Source organism: Podarcis gaigeae, assembly GCF_964106915.1.
Source record: "Podarcis gaigeae genome assembly, chromosome: 7".
In the NCBI taxonomy this organism is placed as follows: Eukaryota; Metazoa; Chordata; class Lepidosauria; order Squamata; family Lacertidae; genus Podarcis; species Podarcis gaigeae.
Window position 1 is genome coordinate 46,152,522 of NC_139683.1, and position 19,223 is coordinate 46,171,744.

General features: G+C 42.2%; 1 protein-coding gene across 32 annotated transcripts in view; it reads right to left on the reverse strand.

Annotated features, from left to right (window-relative positions):
- GREB1L (GREB1 like retinoic acid receptor coactivator) overlaps positions 1-19,223 on the reverse strand; it is a 158,037-nt gene that overhangs the window by 118,751 nt on the left and 20,063 nt on the right. For 15 of the 32 annotated variants that reach the window (XM_083748185.1, XM_083748180.1, XM_083748190.1 and 12 more), the window contains one exon: positions 7,422-7,545. The exons of the other annotated variants lie outside the window; for them this stretch is intronic. The gene's annotated coding sequence lies outside the window, so the exon portion shown is untranslated. The remainder of the gene's footprint in view (positions 1-7,421; positions 7,546-19,223) is intronic. 32 annotated transcript variants of the gene reach the window in all.

The window sequence follows — 19,223 nt, forward strand, 5'->3', positions numbered from 1 at the left end:
ATCAGAAAAAGAGTCCAGTGGCAGTTTCCCGTTATGCCTACTGGCAGTTTCCCCAATATACCTGTATTAAAATGTACAGGGACAAAGACACTTCAAACAACATAGGATCATTGTTCTGCATTAAAGGACTAGCAGGGCAAAAGACTTTCACTGTGAATGGGATAGCTAATTTCCACACCCGTAAGGACAGATAGTCCCTGCAGCAAAATTTATGCTTATGGATTTGCAAACCAAGAGTTTAGCAAAGTGTCAAGTTTCTGAAATATGTGCAAACACAATGGAGGAGCCACACAGAAATCGTCAATAAAGCTTAGCTGTGGACATTTTAAAAATGAGAGAGTACGTTTGGTTTCCTCTGCAAAGAATCCATCGGCAACCACAAGACCGAGTTAGCAGACCTGCTTGCCTAAGCCACAGCTAGTTTTGTTCGATGCCAGTAAAATTTAATAAAATTCAGCGGCCATGACCCATGCATTTCTACAACCACAGGCCATAATCATGAATTAAGACTCTTTGCCCTCACAATTCACATGTTCCTAGTAATCACAAAGAGCACAGCATGTTGCAGCAGTAATCCAAGTAAACAGATGGGAAAACTCCTGTACTGCACATTGCTTAGAGGAAGACAGACTCTCAAAACCATACCTAATCTGCAACAACGATTGAATTACATTAATTCCCCAGTGGGAATGCTACTGAATCTTATACATTCTATTATGAGAAATCAAATGTACTTATGAGAAGTCAAATGTATCAATGGCAAAGAGTTTTTCCCTGACCAAAAATAAATAAATAAATAAATAAATCTTGATTTGTTCCACAAAGAGGTTCTCTTACCTTCCACAGAGTATCTCTACACAAGGACTTTTTTACGGCTTCATAAATTATAGAAAGTGCAGCAAAAGAACCATGTCAAAGGAGCACCAAGCACTGGGAGTGCCAACGTCTTAGGGAAAATGCAATCATGCCAAAGGCCCAACTTCAAATTATGCCAAGATGTTAGCATGATTCTTGAGTGCTCTAGAGGTGCTGACAGCTCTAGTGCCTAGGCCCTTCTTTGCCAACTGCAGAGCCATTCTATCCTATCCTCATTTACGAGGCTCTGATGGAAAGCTCCTATGTATTTCCCCCACATATACAATTTTTTCCAACTCACCTGTTACAAAGGAAATGGTTGATAAGCGTGTCCTGAAGTTCCTAAACACCTCATTCTCTTCCAGAAGTAGCAAACTGGGCAGCTGATAAGAGCTAAAGTCTAAAAATTTAGGAAACTGTATTTTTGCAGTGCTATGCTCACAGCCTGGAACACAAGGAAAGTGCATTGTGTTGATTCACATTATTGTGTACAATCATTACTGTGTACACTGACTTTCAGAAAGGGGACATTTCCAGCCCAACCTGGAGAAGGGCAAAAATGGAACCTGGGACTTTCTGCGTGTAAAGCAAACGCTCTACTACTGAGCTACAGCCCTTCCCTTCCGCTGTATCTGTTTACATTTTTGTTAAAATAACACGTGTATAGTATCCTACTACTACTCTAGATCTTACATGTTCACACTAATTATAAAGCCGTATATTATGCAAAGCTAATTTTTAGTCTCAAGTACAACCCCTGTAAAGGTAGAAACCAGTGATGTGCATTGAAATTTTTCATAGGGGAACAGTTAGGGCCAGAGACATGAGTATGCAAAGGCGATTCCGGCGGGGGGGGGGGGACGACGGGACGTCCAAATGTCCTGTGCATGAGCATCGCCCTTCCTCCCTAAGCCAGGCAGAAGCTTCCTGGGCTTTGGAAAGGAGGCATCAGGCTTTAAATACTTTAATACTCTAATTTACCAGGAACATTTAGGGGACTAGCCTAGTCTCCTTAGTCCACTGACCACAAACCACTGGTAGGAACTAAGGTACACCATTAGACATTCTCATTAATGTTCAAGGTGACAACAACATGAATAAATCTAAAAACATCTAATTCATATGGTTTATCCACATTTACCTTTTGCCCTGCTCCTTTCAGACAGCAGAGGTCCACACTTTAATGCTCCAAGTGTTTTTTTTGTGTGTGTGTTTTTGCCCCAAGCTTTCCTTGTGAAAACCCGCTCTTTAAAGATGAATTGGAGCAAATGTCAATTCGGGATTTCCATGGGTTTTAAAGACAGAGTTTTCACAAGGAAAGCTCCAGAGCAGCAACAACAGAAGGGGCACTTGGACACGAAGCTTTAAATCACAGACCATGCCTAAAAAGAGTGGAGGAAAGGTAAGTGTGGATAAGCCCTTAATGGAACAAAAGTTAATAGGGAAACGAACATCCAGAATTTGAAATGGGCCTTCTCAGCATGAAATAGGTGGTGTTGCAAAACCAGATGTGATTACACAGAGTGTTTTACTGCCAAAAGTTAAATACCAGGAGAATACGCTTATAACATTTAAAAATTATTACACACTGAAAACTTTCCGAATGAACAAGCAATAGATTAACCATTTTTTATAAGGCAGCCAGATTTATTTATTTTTTAAGTTAATGGAATAATTCATCCCAAATACAGTGGTACCTCGGGTTGCAGACACTTCAGGTTACAGACGCTTCAGGTTACAGACTCCGCTAACCCAGAAATAATACCTCAGGTTAAGAACTTTGCTTCAGGATGAGAACAGAAATTGTACAGTGCAGCAGCAGCTGGAGGCCCCATTAGCTAAAGTGGTGCTTCAGGTTAAGAATAGTTTCAGGTTAAGAACGAACCTCCAGAACAAATTAAGTTCTTAACCTGAGGTACCACTGCACTGCTATCAATTAATTTCAATGTTTCTCACAAGCTGGAGTTTCAGAGAAGAGAATCATTCCTGATTCTGAATTCTGTTCCTACAAACTATGGTCTGAAGTGAGAAGAATATAGCTCTCACCAACAATTGGAAGTGCATGTAAAATGATTTCTAGAATACTACAGACAACATGCAGATATCCTCACTGCAAATTTACCACCTTGGCAAGAATTCAGGAACCAATATCAGTTCAGCACTTAAGACCACAAGACCACCCTGATTAATTCTGCAAGATGATATGCAGACAAACACAGGCAGAAGAACAATACAGCTGAAGGAAATAAACATCACCTCTGTGGCGGGCAACATATGGCAATGTGTCAGATGCTGTCTGCCTTTCACGCAACCCCCCAGCACAATCTGTGCAACACTACTGAGTGCAAACACACGTTGTTAGCATCCCACACAGCTTGTGCTATTTGGGCCCAGTGGTGTCATCCTGTCTCACAAACTAGTTAGAGCTGATTGCCAAAAGTGGGAAATGCCAAGGCAAGCTAAAAATGAATAAATAAATGTGTCAGAGCTGTATGGAGGAGAGTTGAAAGTCAATACTGTCTTCTGAAGGGGTTATTCATTACTTGGAATTGAAGCTAAACTTTGAAAGAGATCATTTGCACAGATAGCACTCGCATCTATGAACTGTTTCAGTGGTAAGGGATGATGGGAGCTGTAGTCCAAAAAGGAACTGAAGGGCTGCAGCCTTCCCACCCCAACTTAACTGTGGTTTAGCCTAGGAGTGGGAAACTTCCTCCATCCCATTTCCTCATGGACCATCTTCTGGGAGTTGCTTGCCAGTGGTGGGTAGGGTCAGAAAGAAAAGTGGGCAGGGCAATGCATGTTACTCATACCTTTCTACAGTTACATTTTGACCACATAAAAGTCAGAGGATTCTATACACACACACAAAACTCTTTATCCTCCATCCATCCAAGAAAGAGGCATTATCATAGCTCAACAGATTCCAACCACACAAAAGCACCTGATGGGTGTGTGGCTGAGGGATGTGGCCTGGGACTAGTTCTGAGGGCTGAATGGAGAGGACTGCATTCAGCCCTTGGGCCTGAGGTTCCCCACTCCTGATTTAGGAAATCACAAAAAAAGCCCTGCACGAACATTGGCTCATCACTCTTCTCTTTAAGTAAAAAGGAGGATGAATCTTCCCATCCTCTCCACATTGATCATTATGAGAAGGAATGTCTGCTGCGAATTTGATAGGATGGTAGCATTACTAGTAGTCTTCTACGCAGCATTTAAGAAATTTTAAGAAACCAAAAAACCAGTGCCATTTGAAAGATTCAGTCTGCCACTTTGATTCAGACTGGCATCCAATTGTACCGTATTTTTCGCCCTATAGGACACACTTTTCCCCCTCCAAAAATGAATGGGAAATGTGTGTGCGTCCTATGGGGCAAATGCAGGCTTTCGCTGAAGCCTGGAGAGTGAGAGGCGTCGGTGCGCACCGATCCCTCTCGCTCTCCAGGCTTCAGGAAGCTATCCGCAAGCCTAGCGAGCTTGGCGGGAGTGCCCGCCAGGCTCCCAAGGCTTGCGGGCAGCAGCCTGCAGCCCGAAGCACGGGGTGCGCTGCGGAGCACGCCCCATGCTTCGGGCAGATGTCCACAAGCCTTGCGTCCCCGGCGGGAGGTCCCGCCTTGCGCGTAAGGCTTGGGGCGGCAGCCTGCAGCCCGAAGCACGGGGCGCGCTGCGGAGCACGCCCTGTGCTTCGGGCAGATGTCCACAAGCCTTGCGAGCCCGGGAGGTCCCGCCGGGCTCGCCAGACTTGCGGGCGGCAGCCTGTTCTGGGGGCTGGGGTCGGGGGAAGCTGGGGGCGGTGAATAAATTTTTTTCCCCTTTATTCCCCCCCCCCCAAAATCTAGGTGCGTCCTATGGGCCGGTGCATCCTATAGGGCGAAAAATACGGTGCATGAAAACCTGCTGCTTGATCTCCTTGATATCATGCAAAATTTGGTTGCAATAGCTTAAGAAGTGTCCAAATGCATAGCAAACAGACAACATAATAGATTAACTGTGCTTTCTTCCCAATACAGAAGCCACTTCTTTGTTTCCAGAATTTGGATGTTTAGTATATCCTGATGGAAAAGCTTTGAAGACGACATTAACACATTTAAAAGTTTCTAAAGTTACAAAGTAATAAAGGCAGTTATAACATTGCTGTTAGAAATTGTTAGAAGTTACATAACTGAAAAGCAAACAGGTGTTAGAAGTTACATAACTGAAAGCAAACAGGAAAACAATATAATTTTATCACAGAACTGTGTTCAACTTGACTACCATTGACAATTTTGGTACCTAATGCTGAGCTTCAAGGATGCTCACTCTGATGAGTCCTTGGAAAGAAGCTGGCACAGTTGCAAGATGCATCTGTCTCAAATGTCAGCTTATGTGAGGAAGTAAGGCCATTCCCAATTGCAAGGTTTTTAAAACAATATCACATGAAAAAAGCTGGAAGAGTTTTTTCTTACCAAAAAAAGATCTAGAAATGACTCTCAAGTAAATACCATGAAAAATGTAAGGGCATTACTTAAGAAGACAGATTAAGTCAGAAGAGCAATCAGAATTCCATATCTATTCCACTTCTATCCACTGCACAAAGACCACCTTCTTTCAGCTTAGATTTGGATCTTTGTGTGGGCAATCTTGATCTATCTGAAGTGCCTGCTACCAGAAACGAACTCAAGCGCAGCAGGAGCATAAGTATTCATACCAAGATACTGGAAACCAATTGTCTTTCTGCCCCCTTCTACTTTGAGCAGGAGTGCCCATTATGAAAGAGTCTACCGTTTCTTGCTTGATCACTATTTGCCACATAAAGGGGCACAATCCAAAAGATAACCCTCCACTGACCACAGAAATCAGCAGGCTGACATCTTAATCTACACAGAACTAGTGCTGGCTCCATGTTTTGAAAGGCCTGATGGCAAGATAGCCTCCATAGGCCCCTGAGTCTACATCTTCATTGCAGCAGCCATGTTGCTCACCAGCTCAAGACTGTTTGCACATATAACATCAATCCTGAACTACCTGCCAATCAGTTTCCGGGCCCAAATCAAAGTGCTGGTTTTGACCTATAAAACCTGCTCAGGGCCACAATATCTCAAGGACCACCTCCTCCCATATGAACCGACCCAGATCCTGTGACTGTCATCTGAGGCACTTCTTTGTGTGCCTCCTCCATGAGAGATTCAGAGAGTGACAACACAAGAAAGAGGTCTTTTTTGCGGTGAGGCCCCATTTGTGGAACGCTCTCCCCAAGGTGGCTCACCTGGCACCTTCATTACATATCTATAGGCACCAGGCAAAAATGTTTCTCTATACATCCAGGCCTTTGGCTGATTAAACAACGTATGGCTTTTTAATTGTGTTTGTGGGAGGAAGGGTGTTATTGATTTGTTATTGGTTTTCTTGTTATGTATTTTGTGTTCTCATTTTGATTTTTATGTTGTGAATCGCCCTGTGATCTTTAGATGAAGGGTGGTATATAAATATATATAAATTTAAAAAATAATAATTAAGAAATCATGATCATAAATGATCCCTGTCCCTTCCAAGGTATGGTCTCAATCTGCTCCCTTTACTATAGGTAAAGGTAAAAGGACCCCTGACCATTAGGTCCAGTCGTGACCGACTCTGGGGTTGCGGCGCTCATCTCGCTCTATTGGCCGAGGGAGCCGGCGTTTGTCTGCAGACAGCTTCCGGGTCATGTGGCCAGCATGACTAAGCCGCTTCTGGCGAACCAGAGCAGAGCACGGAAACACCGTTTACCTTCCCGCCCGAGTGGTACATATTTATCTACTTGCACTTTGACGTGCTTTAGAACTGCTAGGTTGGCAGGAGCCCTTTACTATAAAAGGGGAAGAGGTGTTAGTAGTCAGATCTTGGGCACAATCATTTTAGCTACCAATAAAAATTATCTCCTAACAACTAACAGACAAGTTTTAGTAGCCACCTCTCTCCCCAAGTAAAATAAACTTAGTAAGAGATAAAAACAAACTTTTATCAAATTTCCATGTGAAAATCTGACTTTTCATAGTAAGTGTATGGGCCATTTACAAATTAATTTCATGCCAGCGTGAAAAGCTTCAAGTGACATGCACTGGTTCTACTTTCATAAACCATGATACTTTTCCAGTAGTGCAGGCGTGCATGTTAGAAGAACAAATGTTTACTTTCAGGATGAAAGTTATAGGACATTGATGGGTAGGGGGAGGACTAACATAGCAATGATCAGAGCTTTCAGTTTATAAACCTACGTTACAGTCTTTGTATGGGTCAGAGAAGGGTTCAGGTTTGGTATCAACCTGTAAACTGGAACTGGAACTTTACAAGCTCATAAACAAGCCATGCATTTATAAAATGCAGCCCAGATTATTATTTGGTTGCAGTTACAAAGAAGTTTAATAACTTTTTTATTTGCTGAAGGTGGTGGCATCTTGTTTGGAATTTAAGAACTGAGTCAAAAGCTCTCAAATGAGAAGTTCCGGCTCAACTTTCGGGAGGGAAAGGGTGGTGGCTCATAAAGTCCTTCAATAAATTTGATAAATGAACTAATAACCCAAGTGAAAAGTTCAGAGGGAGAAATTTACCAGTGGCCACTCTTCCTTTAGTAGTTGCTCTTATTCTGCTGCCATCTCTGTGGTAGCAGGACTCCGTCCTAGAATCTTTCCGCCAGTCCTCCAAATTTCTGAAATTGCCTCCTAAGTTTTACACCTGTGAATGATGTGAGAGAGAGAGAGTGAGAAGTGAGAGGAGTGTGTGTGCATATGAGAGAGAAGAGGTATGTTGCCACTAGGAAGAGAGAATAATTCTGTTTTAGATGGGTTTATGAAAAGATTATGTTTGTGACCCCATCACACCAGACTGCCTCTTGCACCGCGTGCCCTCTCATGTCAGAGTTGTTGTTGCACTCTTTTTTTTTAAGCCCAACTAATTATATGAAATATATATTTGCCTGTTATACATTTAATATGTATAAAAAGGTTAAGCCCCATGAGGTAATGTTTCTGCAGCATAGTTTTGTAAGTATATTTATACAGTTATGTGCAGTTTTATACAATTTTACACAGTTATATATTTGCTGCTTGTATCTGTTTAAGCTCTGGTTACTTTAGGAAGCTTATATTTGCAAATAATAATGCACGTATAATAATGAAAGAATTGTTCACATTTTAGCAGAACTGGAGGGAGGAAAATTGCTTCTTGTCAAGATTAAGGAGTGAGATAGGAATTAGGGGAAAAAAACAATTGTGTGTGAATAAGCTTGACATCAAGATTTGCAGAAAATTCCATCCCTATTTGTCACAGCCCTGGTTTATATTACGAAGGGCAAACTGGCAGCCCAAAGACCAGATCCAGACCCTGAGCCAACTTTAGCTGGCAGCCTGCCAAATTTTAAATCAAGGTGTGGTAAAATGTTTCCTCACAGTGTCATTTGTAAAGGAAAGTAATAAGAAACCTCTGTGTGTATTTCATATAAATGCCATTGTCTACTACATACTGTGAAAAGGAGTTTGTCCATTTGTCCATGCGCTGTCTCTCAAGGCAGATGGATGCCAACAACAGCAATGCCCATGTGTTCTCTATAGGTTCGACCACCTCTCGAGATATAACCTCCAAATTTGGCACAAGGGCTCCCAAAGTGAGAGTGAAAGTCTTCATTGTTGTTTGGATACCCAGCAGCCATTCTGAATCAAGATGATGGAGCGAAAAGTGATTTTGACTTGACTTTATCCAATTTGGGGCAGGATGGACACCTCTGAAAATATTGCCACCTCATCTGACAGGACTTTATCAAATTTGGTGGGATGGTGCCAACCTAAGCCAATTTGGACAGCTCTGAATGTTCAGGGCGGGGCAGAGGCGGAATGCGATGTTTACAGGCTTTTTCGATAGTGTCTCAAATATATGCGATTTCACTTACCGTATTTTTCCTTGTATAAGACTACGTTTTCCCCCCTAAAAAGTAATGTCAAAAATTAGGGGACGTCTTCTGTATGGATATATCTCCCCCCGTTTTCTTAAATCTGAATCCCCCAAAATAGGGGGCATCTTATAGGCGGAAAAATACGGTAAATACACATTGCCTTGGAACGTAACCCCCACGTAAATTCAGGGTGAGTGGGTTGCCTGTAGTTCAATCAATTCTTCCCAGGGAACTATGGCAATTGTATCTCTTTGAGGGGAATAAAGGGCCTCCTAACAAATCTCACCACCCCTAACAAACTACATTCCCCAGGATACTTTAGGGGAAGCTAAGACTGTGGTATAGTGCTGTTCCAAATACCTGGTGTGGCTGTGACCTAAGTCAGACCATTACAGTATTGTCTATACCAGTGGTGGAGAAACCTTGCACCCTGGGACCAAATGCAGCCTTCCAAACCCTCAGAATTTTGCCTCAGAAGTTGACTCCATTAATATTTTTGTGGGAGTACAGTACCTTATTCCACAATTCATAGGACAACTCTGTAGTTGGTCAGAATCCCAATGATTTAGATGGCATGTATAGCTCATTGCTAATGCCATGGGGCTTCCACTATTCCTCCCTTTTCTTACATTCCCCTAATCCGCTCCAGAGGTTTCACCAATCCTCTGGAGCATATTTTTCAGGATCATAGAGGGCTGAAGGGGAAGATCAGACTCTGTTAGATTTCACCCAGTTTGAGCAGGGGTTACCAAATTATGTCTAGCTCAGGATCTCTCACTGATAAATATTGTGGGCTGGATCCAGACATATCATACTTCACATATAGACCCATTGAAATGAATAAAATGTAAATGAATCACAACTAACTTCAGCCCCATTAAATGTCAGTGGGTCTGTTCTAACACAATGTATAAATCCTGGATCAAACTCAATTTTAAAATTCATACTATAGTAACTGTAACACTTATGCCAGTAAGCTTTATTTATTATGCCTGTCTCTTCACGGAATAACTGAGCTCAGGAGAGCACAAACCATACCAACATAGGTTAAGACAGAGTCAATAATTTTTCAGCTTCTTTTAAAAATGCTTAATGTGAAGTATCCACCTCTCAATCTGCAATTATCAATAGGTATATCAGAGGATTGAGTTATTAGCTAGCAGCACTATTGCAGCATACACGTTTCAAAAGTAATTACTACTCCATCCTGATTGCCTCCTGTAGGAAAAAAGACAAGGAAGACACAGGGCTTCTTCTTTTTTTTTTTTACCTTTTTCTACAAAAAGTACTATAGTTGATAAAAAGAGAATGCAACTGATTCATTACATCAATTAACATTTGATTCCCCTTTTTGTTCTCATTCAAAAAAAGCATTGTTCAAATTGCCCTAATTTGAAAACAGTAACAGTAAGAGTAGGAAATACTTGACAATGAAGATGTGAAACCTCTAAAAACCAGTTACCTTAGTAACCATTAGAATGTAGAAGAATAAGAATACACCAACAGTCAGGACTTCATTTCAGATTCTACGGGGTTTAGGCTGGAATACAGTCAGCTTTCATTAGCTTTTTGTTTTTCTCAGTGGGTCCTTGGACTTTGAAAGGAAACCTGAATGACAGCTAAGAGCAATTCCAGCCTTACTCTTGATTACCCATGCCAAATAGGACTGCTTTCTCCAGTGTAAACTTCCCAAGCAAACCACAGTGAGCTAGCCCTGAATGGTATTGTGAGTTATAGTCCTGAACCCCAAATCATAATCCATGTAATTTAGTGCTCTCTCATGTGTGGAATAAAATGGCATACTTTTGTAGGTATACCAAGTTAACCTTTAACCAACAAAGGGTAAAAAACTTTTTTTAAAAACCCACAACCCCCCCTCTCTCTCTACCCTTATAAATGGTGGAGGGGAACATGAAGCTTCACAGTGGTACCTCAGGTGACATACGCTTCAGGTTACATACGCTTCAATTTACAGACTCTGCTAACCCAGAAATATTACCTCAGATTAAGAACTTTGCTTCAGGATGAGAACAGAAATCGTGTTCCAGCAGCGAGGCAGCAGCAGGAGGCCCCATTAGTTAAAGTGGTGCTTCAGGTTAAGAACAGTTTCAGGTTAAGAACAGACCTCCAGAACGAATTTAAGTTCTTAACCCGAGGCACCACTGTATGTTTATTACTATTTTACAGACTGGGAAATACACGAGACTAGAAGTAGAGGCTCAGAAAGCTTAAAGAAACCTGCCAATGCCACTCGTGATCTGTGTCAGAAGCAGAAACAATGTTATAGATCATGGTACTGTAATGTGGGAAAGTAGTGGCCAATTTTATTCTGTTTTGGGTATACTACTATTTTTGGCAGAATGTTCTTTTTTAAAAACAAAAACAAAACCTTATCTATGAGTTGCCACTTGATCCTAAGTATTTCTTCTTTGTCTTTTAAACTGAGCAGTAGGGAAAGTAAACCTTCCAACAGTAAAGTTTGGAAACCTAGTGCTTCCTTCTTCTTTATGAAGAACATAGTAACACAAAGTATCTGGTTAGGATACAAGTAGGATAGCAAATGAAATATTTTTGTCAATTCTCCCAAATATATACATTATCAGAGGAATTGTTTTGGTAGACTAGACACAATACAAAATGTTACTTGAAATGTTAGTTTCAACCGGAAGTATTATTATGCTCAAGAGCATAACTTATTTGTTCTGCTTACATGAAGCAGAAAAACTTGTCAACGTAAGAAAAAAAACACACCTTGAATATGCTGCTATCTACCATTAAAAAATAATAAAAAGAATATTATGCTTATGAACAGCTCTACTTGTTTAATGCTTAAAAATGTGCGCCTTCAAATAAGTATTGTGTTTTAGCAGGGATCTCTCAGTTTCTTTTCTTAGCAGAAATTAGGTGGTTCAGTCTCTGAAGCTAATGAGATCTAGCCCTCGTCAGTACTGGGATATCTTATGAACATTGTTTAAGATTGTCCTGAACCACACCATCTATGACTGTGGTGGACAACTGAATTTACTGAAGAGTTGAAAAATATAGTGACAACCACTTAAATATTGATGACTAGGCTATGCATGCAGTAGTACATTCAACATGCCTCAATGCTGAAATAGAATGTAGATGCCCATTTACCCATTCGGAGTGCTTGTACCTACAGATAAACTTGAATCAAGGCCAGAGCACAGATAAATTCAGGACCATTTTCAATCTCTAGCTTGTCACTTTTAAAGAACAGCTGCCTTATATAAATTATTTAAATCCACTTCTGAAACCAAATGTTGGAAATGCCAATGCATTCTACTTGTATTGTTTTGAAAATACTGTATACAAACTAAAATGGTAATAAGTGTTTTGGTTTTTTTAAACAGAGAACACCAATTGGCTCCCCTGCTCTTTTTAAAAAAAAAACACAAAGGCATCAGCGCTTAAAGCTTTAGCACAATTATTCAATCAGTGATATTACCTCCTGTAATTCCAGAGTGTCTGTTATTACTATCAGTTAAACTACAGTGTTAAAATACAGCTACCCAGTGTTTACAAATGACGGGATTCGAGAGGGAAGAGATGCCACCAATGGTATTTGGGATTGTATATGGGCCCTAAAGAGAACCAATTGTTTGAGAGAGACAAAAGCTAATTCAATAGGAAGCCAACCATCTCAGGACAGATGGTCACTGATTCAGGTTTCATCCCTCCCCACAACAAAAATAAGCTTAGGAGGTATTTTCTGTTACTAAGCAACAAGCTGAAGAAGGCATAAGTCTTTTACTACATGTTATTTCCCCTGCTCATTTCTGATTTAATGTAAGAAAACAATGTCGTTCTCCAAAATGGTGAGTTTTAAAGAGGGGCTGAAATCAGCTCAGCTGTGAATGTTTCCGCTAAAGCTGGCATTTTAAACCTTGAAAGCACATGATTAAAATGGTTAAAGTTACTAGCTTTAAAAAAATCACGCTTTCCAAGCTTTGATCACATAGCTCTTTAAAAGTAATCTAGATCTCTCAGAGAGGGATCCTAACTCCCCCATTTCTTTTTTAAAAAGAAAGCAAAAGCAGCAATGCAATTCTCCTTTGCCACATAAGGAAATGATTAGATTCACATGTGCCTGGAACCTGCCAGAGTTCAAGGCTTTCTGCCTTATTTTTCCTAAGTACTTCAGCCCCAGACCGCAAACCTGACATACACTGCCTTTAAAAAACAACAACCCAGCAACATAAAACCATGACAATGTAAAGCTGCAACCATAGGGTCTGTTTTTATCTGTGTGGTATCTATGCACATAAGTAGAACTATATGCATACCAAGAGACCTTGGAGAGGGAGGAGGGGGAAATACAGACTTTGACATAGGGAATTAACAGTAATAAACATCACAAGAAAGCTTGCAACCTCACCTAGCAAGTTTACTTTTTTGCAAGGATTGCAAAGATTACAACACAGCCATCTAAACCAGCCTGCAAAACACTAGAAGATACTGCTAGATTATTTACACAGTAGTAAAGGCAACTCAGTTAATGAAGGTATCTTGATTAAAGGGGGGGGGGTGATTCTCCCACACCCTTTACCAGTATAATTGTATTATATTTGTGTTTAAAGCTCCAGAACAAACAAACAAACAAACAAACAAACAAACAAACAAAGATGAGTATTCCTTTGCATCCTTCACATTTCTACTTTATTTAAGTAAAGCCTAAATGGCTCCAAAATGTCTGCAAGTTTCACCAATCAAGAATAAACACTGGAAACTGGGGGGGGGGGGGGATGCAAGGAGTAGAGAGAGAGAAGATCTAACAGGGATTCCAAAATGCTATCAACATTTGTATCCCAGAGGGAAATCTGGTGAAGGACTGTCCTGGCTGTGGAGAAGGGGAAGAAAGAATGAAGGATGAGACAAGTACAGGGAGGAGAGGGAAGGAGCCCTTTGGCTCAATTCAGATTAGGATCAAGAAAGAACAAACAGGTTTGTTTGACCCCATTTCATGCAAGTGGGTTACCAGAGGCCTAGCTACAAAGAGACAGAGTTAAAATTATCCACACGAGTGACCTGCAATAAAACAAGATTTACAGTTATGATCTTCTTTACCCCAAAAAATGTGATGGAAAGATACTAACTTCTCAAGACAGTAGCTGATCATCTGTTTAAAGTAGGGGGCCCCTTGATCTGTTACCAACACATTCTTAAGCTGTTTTCACAAGGGATGCCAAATAGGTTTTGCACATCCTGTTTCGCCAACTCAATGCAGTACCTACAGTGTGTGCTTGAATTCAGTCCACACAGTGTACATGCACTTAAAAACAAAAAAAGAAGAAAAGAAGAGGCCACCTTCTGCCTTCTAACTCACATTGACAACATTTACACATTCCAGACGAAAAGGCGTCAGCAGCACTAGGTGGGGGGAAAAAACCCTGTAGACTACAAAACATATGGTCAAATAAAAAAAGGAAGAGGGGTAAAGCTGTCCACAGCATGTGGTCTGCAAATGATTTAGCTTGTGTGTCCATTACTGACTGTGCTGTGCCTTTCCCAAAAAGGACTCATCTGTTTGACTCCTAAGCTTTGGGACACACAGCCCCATAGACTCCCTGATATGCCAAACTCAGCTAACAACCTTGACTAAAGAGTCCATTTCCACCAAGCCTCACCTCCAAAGAAAACCAATACCAATTGGGAAAGCAGCCAGGTCCTGGTTGTCTTATTCTGCAATGATGTTGTCACTTAAAGCGTTGCTACATTTGTCCCCTGCACTTATAATCAAATAGGCATGATGCAAGAAGCAAATTGGATGAGGGGAGAGCACAGGAAAACAAATAAATACAGGCACTACAATGGGCAATAACTGAGGAAAAGGAGGAGCAAAATGGCAGCAGGCAGTGTTTTTTTCTGGGGGGATGCAGGGGTGCGCATGCCCCTAAACATTTTGTGAATCTAAGTTTGGCCTCATTGAGGGGCAGTATTTCGATATGAGTAGGAAAATGAGAGTACCCCTAAACTTTTTTTTTTTTTAGGAAAAAAGCACCGGCAGCGGGCACCAGTAGAACCAAGTGTGCGTAGACCATGCTTGTCTCATTTCTCCCTGTGATGCGAACCAAAATATAAAGCCGTATCAGAGGCCAGAATGGGTGTAGTCACACAACAAGGTTTAGTCTCACTTTATTCTTGACTAGCCAGTACTGAAAATCATAGAATTGTAGATTTGGAAGGGACCTTGAGGATCATCTAGTCCAACTCCCTGCAATGCAAGAATATGCAGCTGTCCCATCTGGGGTTCGAACCTACGACCTCGCTGTTGCCAGCACCACACTCTAACCAACTATGCTTCCAGAAAAAATGGAAGACATTTTTGTTTCAACAAGCATTCCCCTCTGGATGAAAACACCTCTGCCAAACAATTTTGCATTGTTTTAAATATATCTTTTATCTATTTTTAAGGTATGTCTGTAAATTGGCTTAAGACCTGGGTCACAACCACACCATACATTTAAAGCACATGGCTTCCCAAGAAGAATGCAGGAAACTATAGTTTACCCCTCACAGAGCTACTATTCCCAGCACAAATAATAAACAAAAGTTCCCAGGCTTCTTTGAGGGGAGCCATGCACTTAAAATGTGTTTTAAATGTATGGTGTTGATCTCTCTCTCTCTCTCTCTCTCTCTCTCTCTCTCTCTCTCTCACACACACACACACACACACACACACACACACACACACAAAGAGAGAGGGAGAGAGATTCAGAACAACAATAGTCAGACCTCATCTGGACCACATACAGTGCTGGGCACTCTGCTTTGAGGAGAAAGTATATTTGGGGTGAGGGGAGAACCTCAGGCCCAGGAGCGAAATGAAGCCTCCTCATGACTATCTATAGCCCTCAGGACTGTCTCTAGGCCAAGCCCCCCCCCTTCCTCAGGCCCCACCCTTCACTGCCCCTGATCTGTTCCCATCTTGAGTGCTTTTTCCTAGTCGGAATGTGTTCTTGAACTGTGATTATGCCTCTTGCTTGCCTGGGTGGATAGGGTGTGGGGGTGTATAAACCTCCGAGTTTCACATGCCTGGAATGTAGTCTTGCAAAGGTAAGAGTTGCATCCTTTGCTCTGTCCACGTTTTGCCTCTGGCTACCACTCTTCTTTGGAATCCAACCACAAGGGATTGCAGCCCTTTGGCTCAAAGGTGTTCTCTACCCCAGAGGATGACAAATTGGAAAGGGTTCTGGGAAGGGCAATGATGATGGTCAAAGGTATGGCAAACAAGGAAAGGTTGAAGTATATTGGGTATGTTTCAGCTAGAAAACAGAATTTGTGAGAGGTCTTTAGAGCACTCTACTTCAAAACATTTGACAGGCCATGTATTCTCTGCTGCCCCAAAGGGAAGGACTACAACTAGGAAGAAAGTTACAGGAATGAAGATGTTGACTGACTAGTAGGAGAAATGCCTTGATGCTAGGGCAGTTCAATAATTGAACTACGGTGGTATCTCGGGTTACAGACACTTCAGGTTACAGACGCTTCAGGTTACAGACTCCGCTAACCCAGAAATAGTACCTCAGGTTAAGAACTTTGTTTCAGGATGAGAACAGAAATCGTGCGGCAGCGGTGCGGCAGCAGCAGGAGGCCCCATTAGCTAAAGTGGTGCTTCAGGTTAAGAACAGTTTCAGGTTAAGAACAGACCTCCAGAACGAATTAAGTTCTTAACCTGAGGTACCACTGTATTTGCCTAGAGGGGTAGTGGGCCAGCCCTCACTAGAGGTCTTTAAGCAGATGTTGAATACCCATCTTTTAGGGACTCTCTAGCACTAGATTTCAGTCATCAACTATAGGGCTGGACTAGAAAGGCCGCCCCTGACTCTAGGATTCTATAATCAGTCTCATTTCAGCCCAGACATTTATTTTCGATATTTATATCCTGCCTTTCAATGTCAAAGATATCTAGGATAAAATGCAACAAAACAAGCTAAAATGCAATTCTAATAAATGATGAAAGAAATCCACAGCTTGACCATCGAGCCCTTCTGCGCCTTTACTAATTGAGGTTTGTATAGTTCCAAGCAGACAAAGAGCAGGACAAGTCATGCACAGCTGGTAACGGTACTTTCGCTGTACTGGGTGTGGCAACAAGTCACTTGTGCATATATTCTAGGGTTCCAGAAATGGGACAAAACCTCCATCTCTCGTTGTGTGCGCGCGTGCTTGCACACACACATACATGTAGATTCATGGCTGAAGTGGCAAATACTACATGTACACATTGTTCACTACTGTACTCTACCCAAGGTTCATCCCCCACCATGAATGCTAAATGAAACCTCCAGGTATAGAGTAGCATAACTCTGCATGCCAGCTCCTGGGGAGAAACAACAGAGCATAGCTATCATCCTCCTGTCCCGGCTGTGAATTTCCTGCAGGTCTGACTGGCCCCTGGTAGAAACACACAATGCAGAACTAGATGGACCTTGGTCTGATCAAACAATAAAGTTCTCACTGAGGGTATTAGATAACTATTAAGAGAGACCACTCCTCTCATCAGTTGTCTGCAGTCAATGTGCACTGCTTTGCAATCTGATTTTTCCACATCGTTACACACCCACTTTTGCACACAGCAGCTGCAGCAACGTACTTTGGCAAGTGCCAGTGAAATGAAGACGCTAAGCAAGCAACTCCTAACAGTTTATTGTCAAATAATAAAGCATTTTATGCAAAGCAAACCACTCTACTTCTTAAATAAACTATCTAAATAAACCCACGGTTATTTCTAAACAGCCAAATCCCAGATAAGAACAGCATGCAGAAAAAGACTCAAATATGACAACATAGCCTAAGTAACGATGTGTTCAAACACGATGACTGGGTTCCTATACATTCCGTATTTGGAACTAAATTCCTCCAAGCCCAGTAAGGCTTGCTCCTGAGTACACATGACCAAAGGCATAGTTTGGGGGGGGGGGACAGAGCGCACTGGGTGCCACATCGCGGGGGGCAGCACTTACCGCAGGACCTGCAGCTTGCCCTAGCCACACATCTCTTCTGGGACTGACATGGTGGCTTGGGTGCCTGCATGCTCTGCCCGAAACGGCAGCGTGGGGCTTGCGTCTGCCCATTGCCTCCCCCTCAACCGCCCTACAGCTGAGGGGGAGTCTCTGCATTGTGCCCTGCCCAGGTCACCCCACCCCATGGGCAGCTTGCTCCGGGCACAGGGCGCACACATCACCCCAGGCACCCAGGCGGCTAACTATGCCAATGCACATGCCTAGGTTCAGGCTGCATAAAAGTAATAAGTGAGCTTTGCTTCACAAGCATTGACTGTCTTATGCAGTTGGTAAGGCAACCTGCAGATCAGCCTCCCCCAGTCTGGTGCCCTCTGGTGTTTTGGAGTACATCTCCCATCAGTCACAGCCAGCACTGTAGTCCAAAACATCAGGAGGGCACCAGGTTGGGGGAGGCTGCTGTAGACCCACCTGTTTCTTTGTGATGTGTAAGAGGCATTATCACAGTACCCCACTAAGGATGGACTAGCCACGGTACACTTGTGGATTCCCGTATTCACATGTTGTATGTTTTGATCTAAACTGTTGTTCATTTGGGAGGGGTTGGTCCCCTTCCTTAGTTAACCAGCTACAACTATGTCCAAGAGTGGGAGGTAATTCTGCACTAAAAGAGAATACTCAGGTTGTTTCATTCTGTGTTCTGAGTAGTACAGTGGTACCTTGGTTTACGAACTTAATCCGTTCCGGAAGTCCGTTCTTAAACCAAAGCGTTCTTAAACCAAGGTGTGCTTTCCCATAGCAGCGGGGGATTCAATTTACAAATGGAACACAACTCAACAGAAAGCGGAACATGTTCTGCTTCCAAGGCAAAGTTCACAAATCAAAACACTTACTTCCGGGTTTGCAGCGTTCTTAATCCAGGTTGTTCATAAACTAAGCTGTTCTTAAACCAAGGTACCACTGTAGTAGAAACAGACTCTTTCCTGTTGGCTCTCCCAGTAACTGTACAGAAGGGAACTTTCACAATAAGACTATTTTCCTTTTCTTTCTATATGTTACTCCAGCCCACTTCCTGACTTCCTGCGTTTGATGATGCTGCAAGCAGCATGAGATGCCTTCTCACCACATTTGAATAGTTTCCAAGCCTCATGTCAACTTAAACGGGTGATTTCCCAAAACAACTCCAAGCACATACTCCTCCGCCAACTTTGATCTGCAGCAGCTGTGCAAATTGCAATTCAGCAAGTGGCAGAGGAAATTTCGTTTAAAACGAGCTATAATCTTGACTCCACAGAAATATTATAGGGAATATGTAATCTAACCACTGGTTCACATTGCCTCCCACACATTGCAACAGCACCAGATACAGCTGGAGGGGGGAAGGGGGCAGGGAGAAGCTGTCACACATTCAAAACCACTATATAAGAAAGTCATTATGAAAAAATCAGTTTGACAAGGCTTTTATATCATCATATAATGCA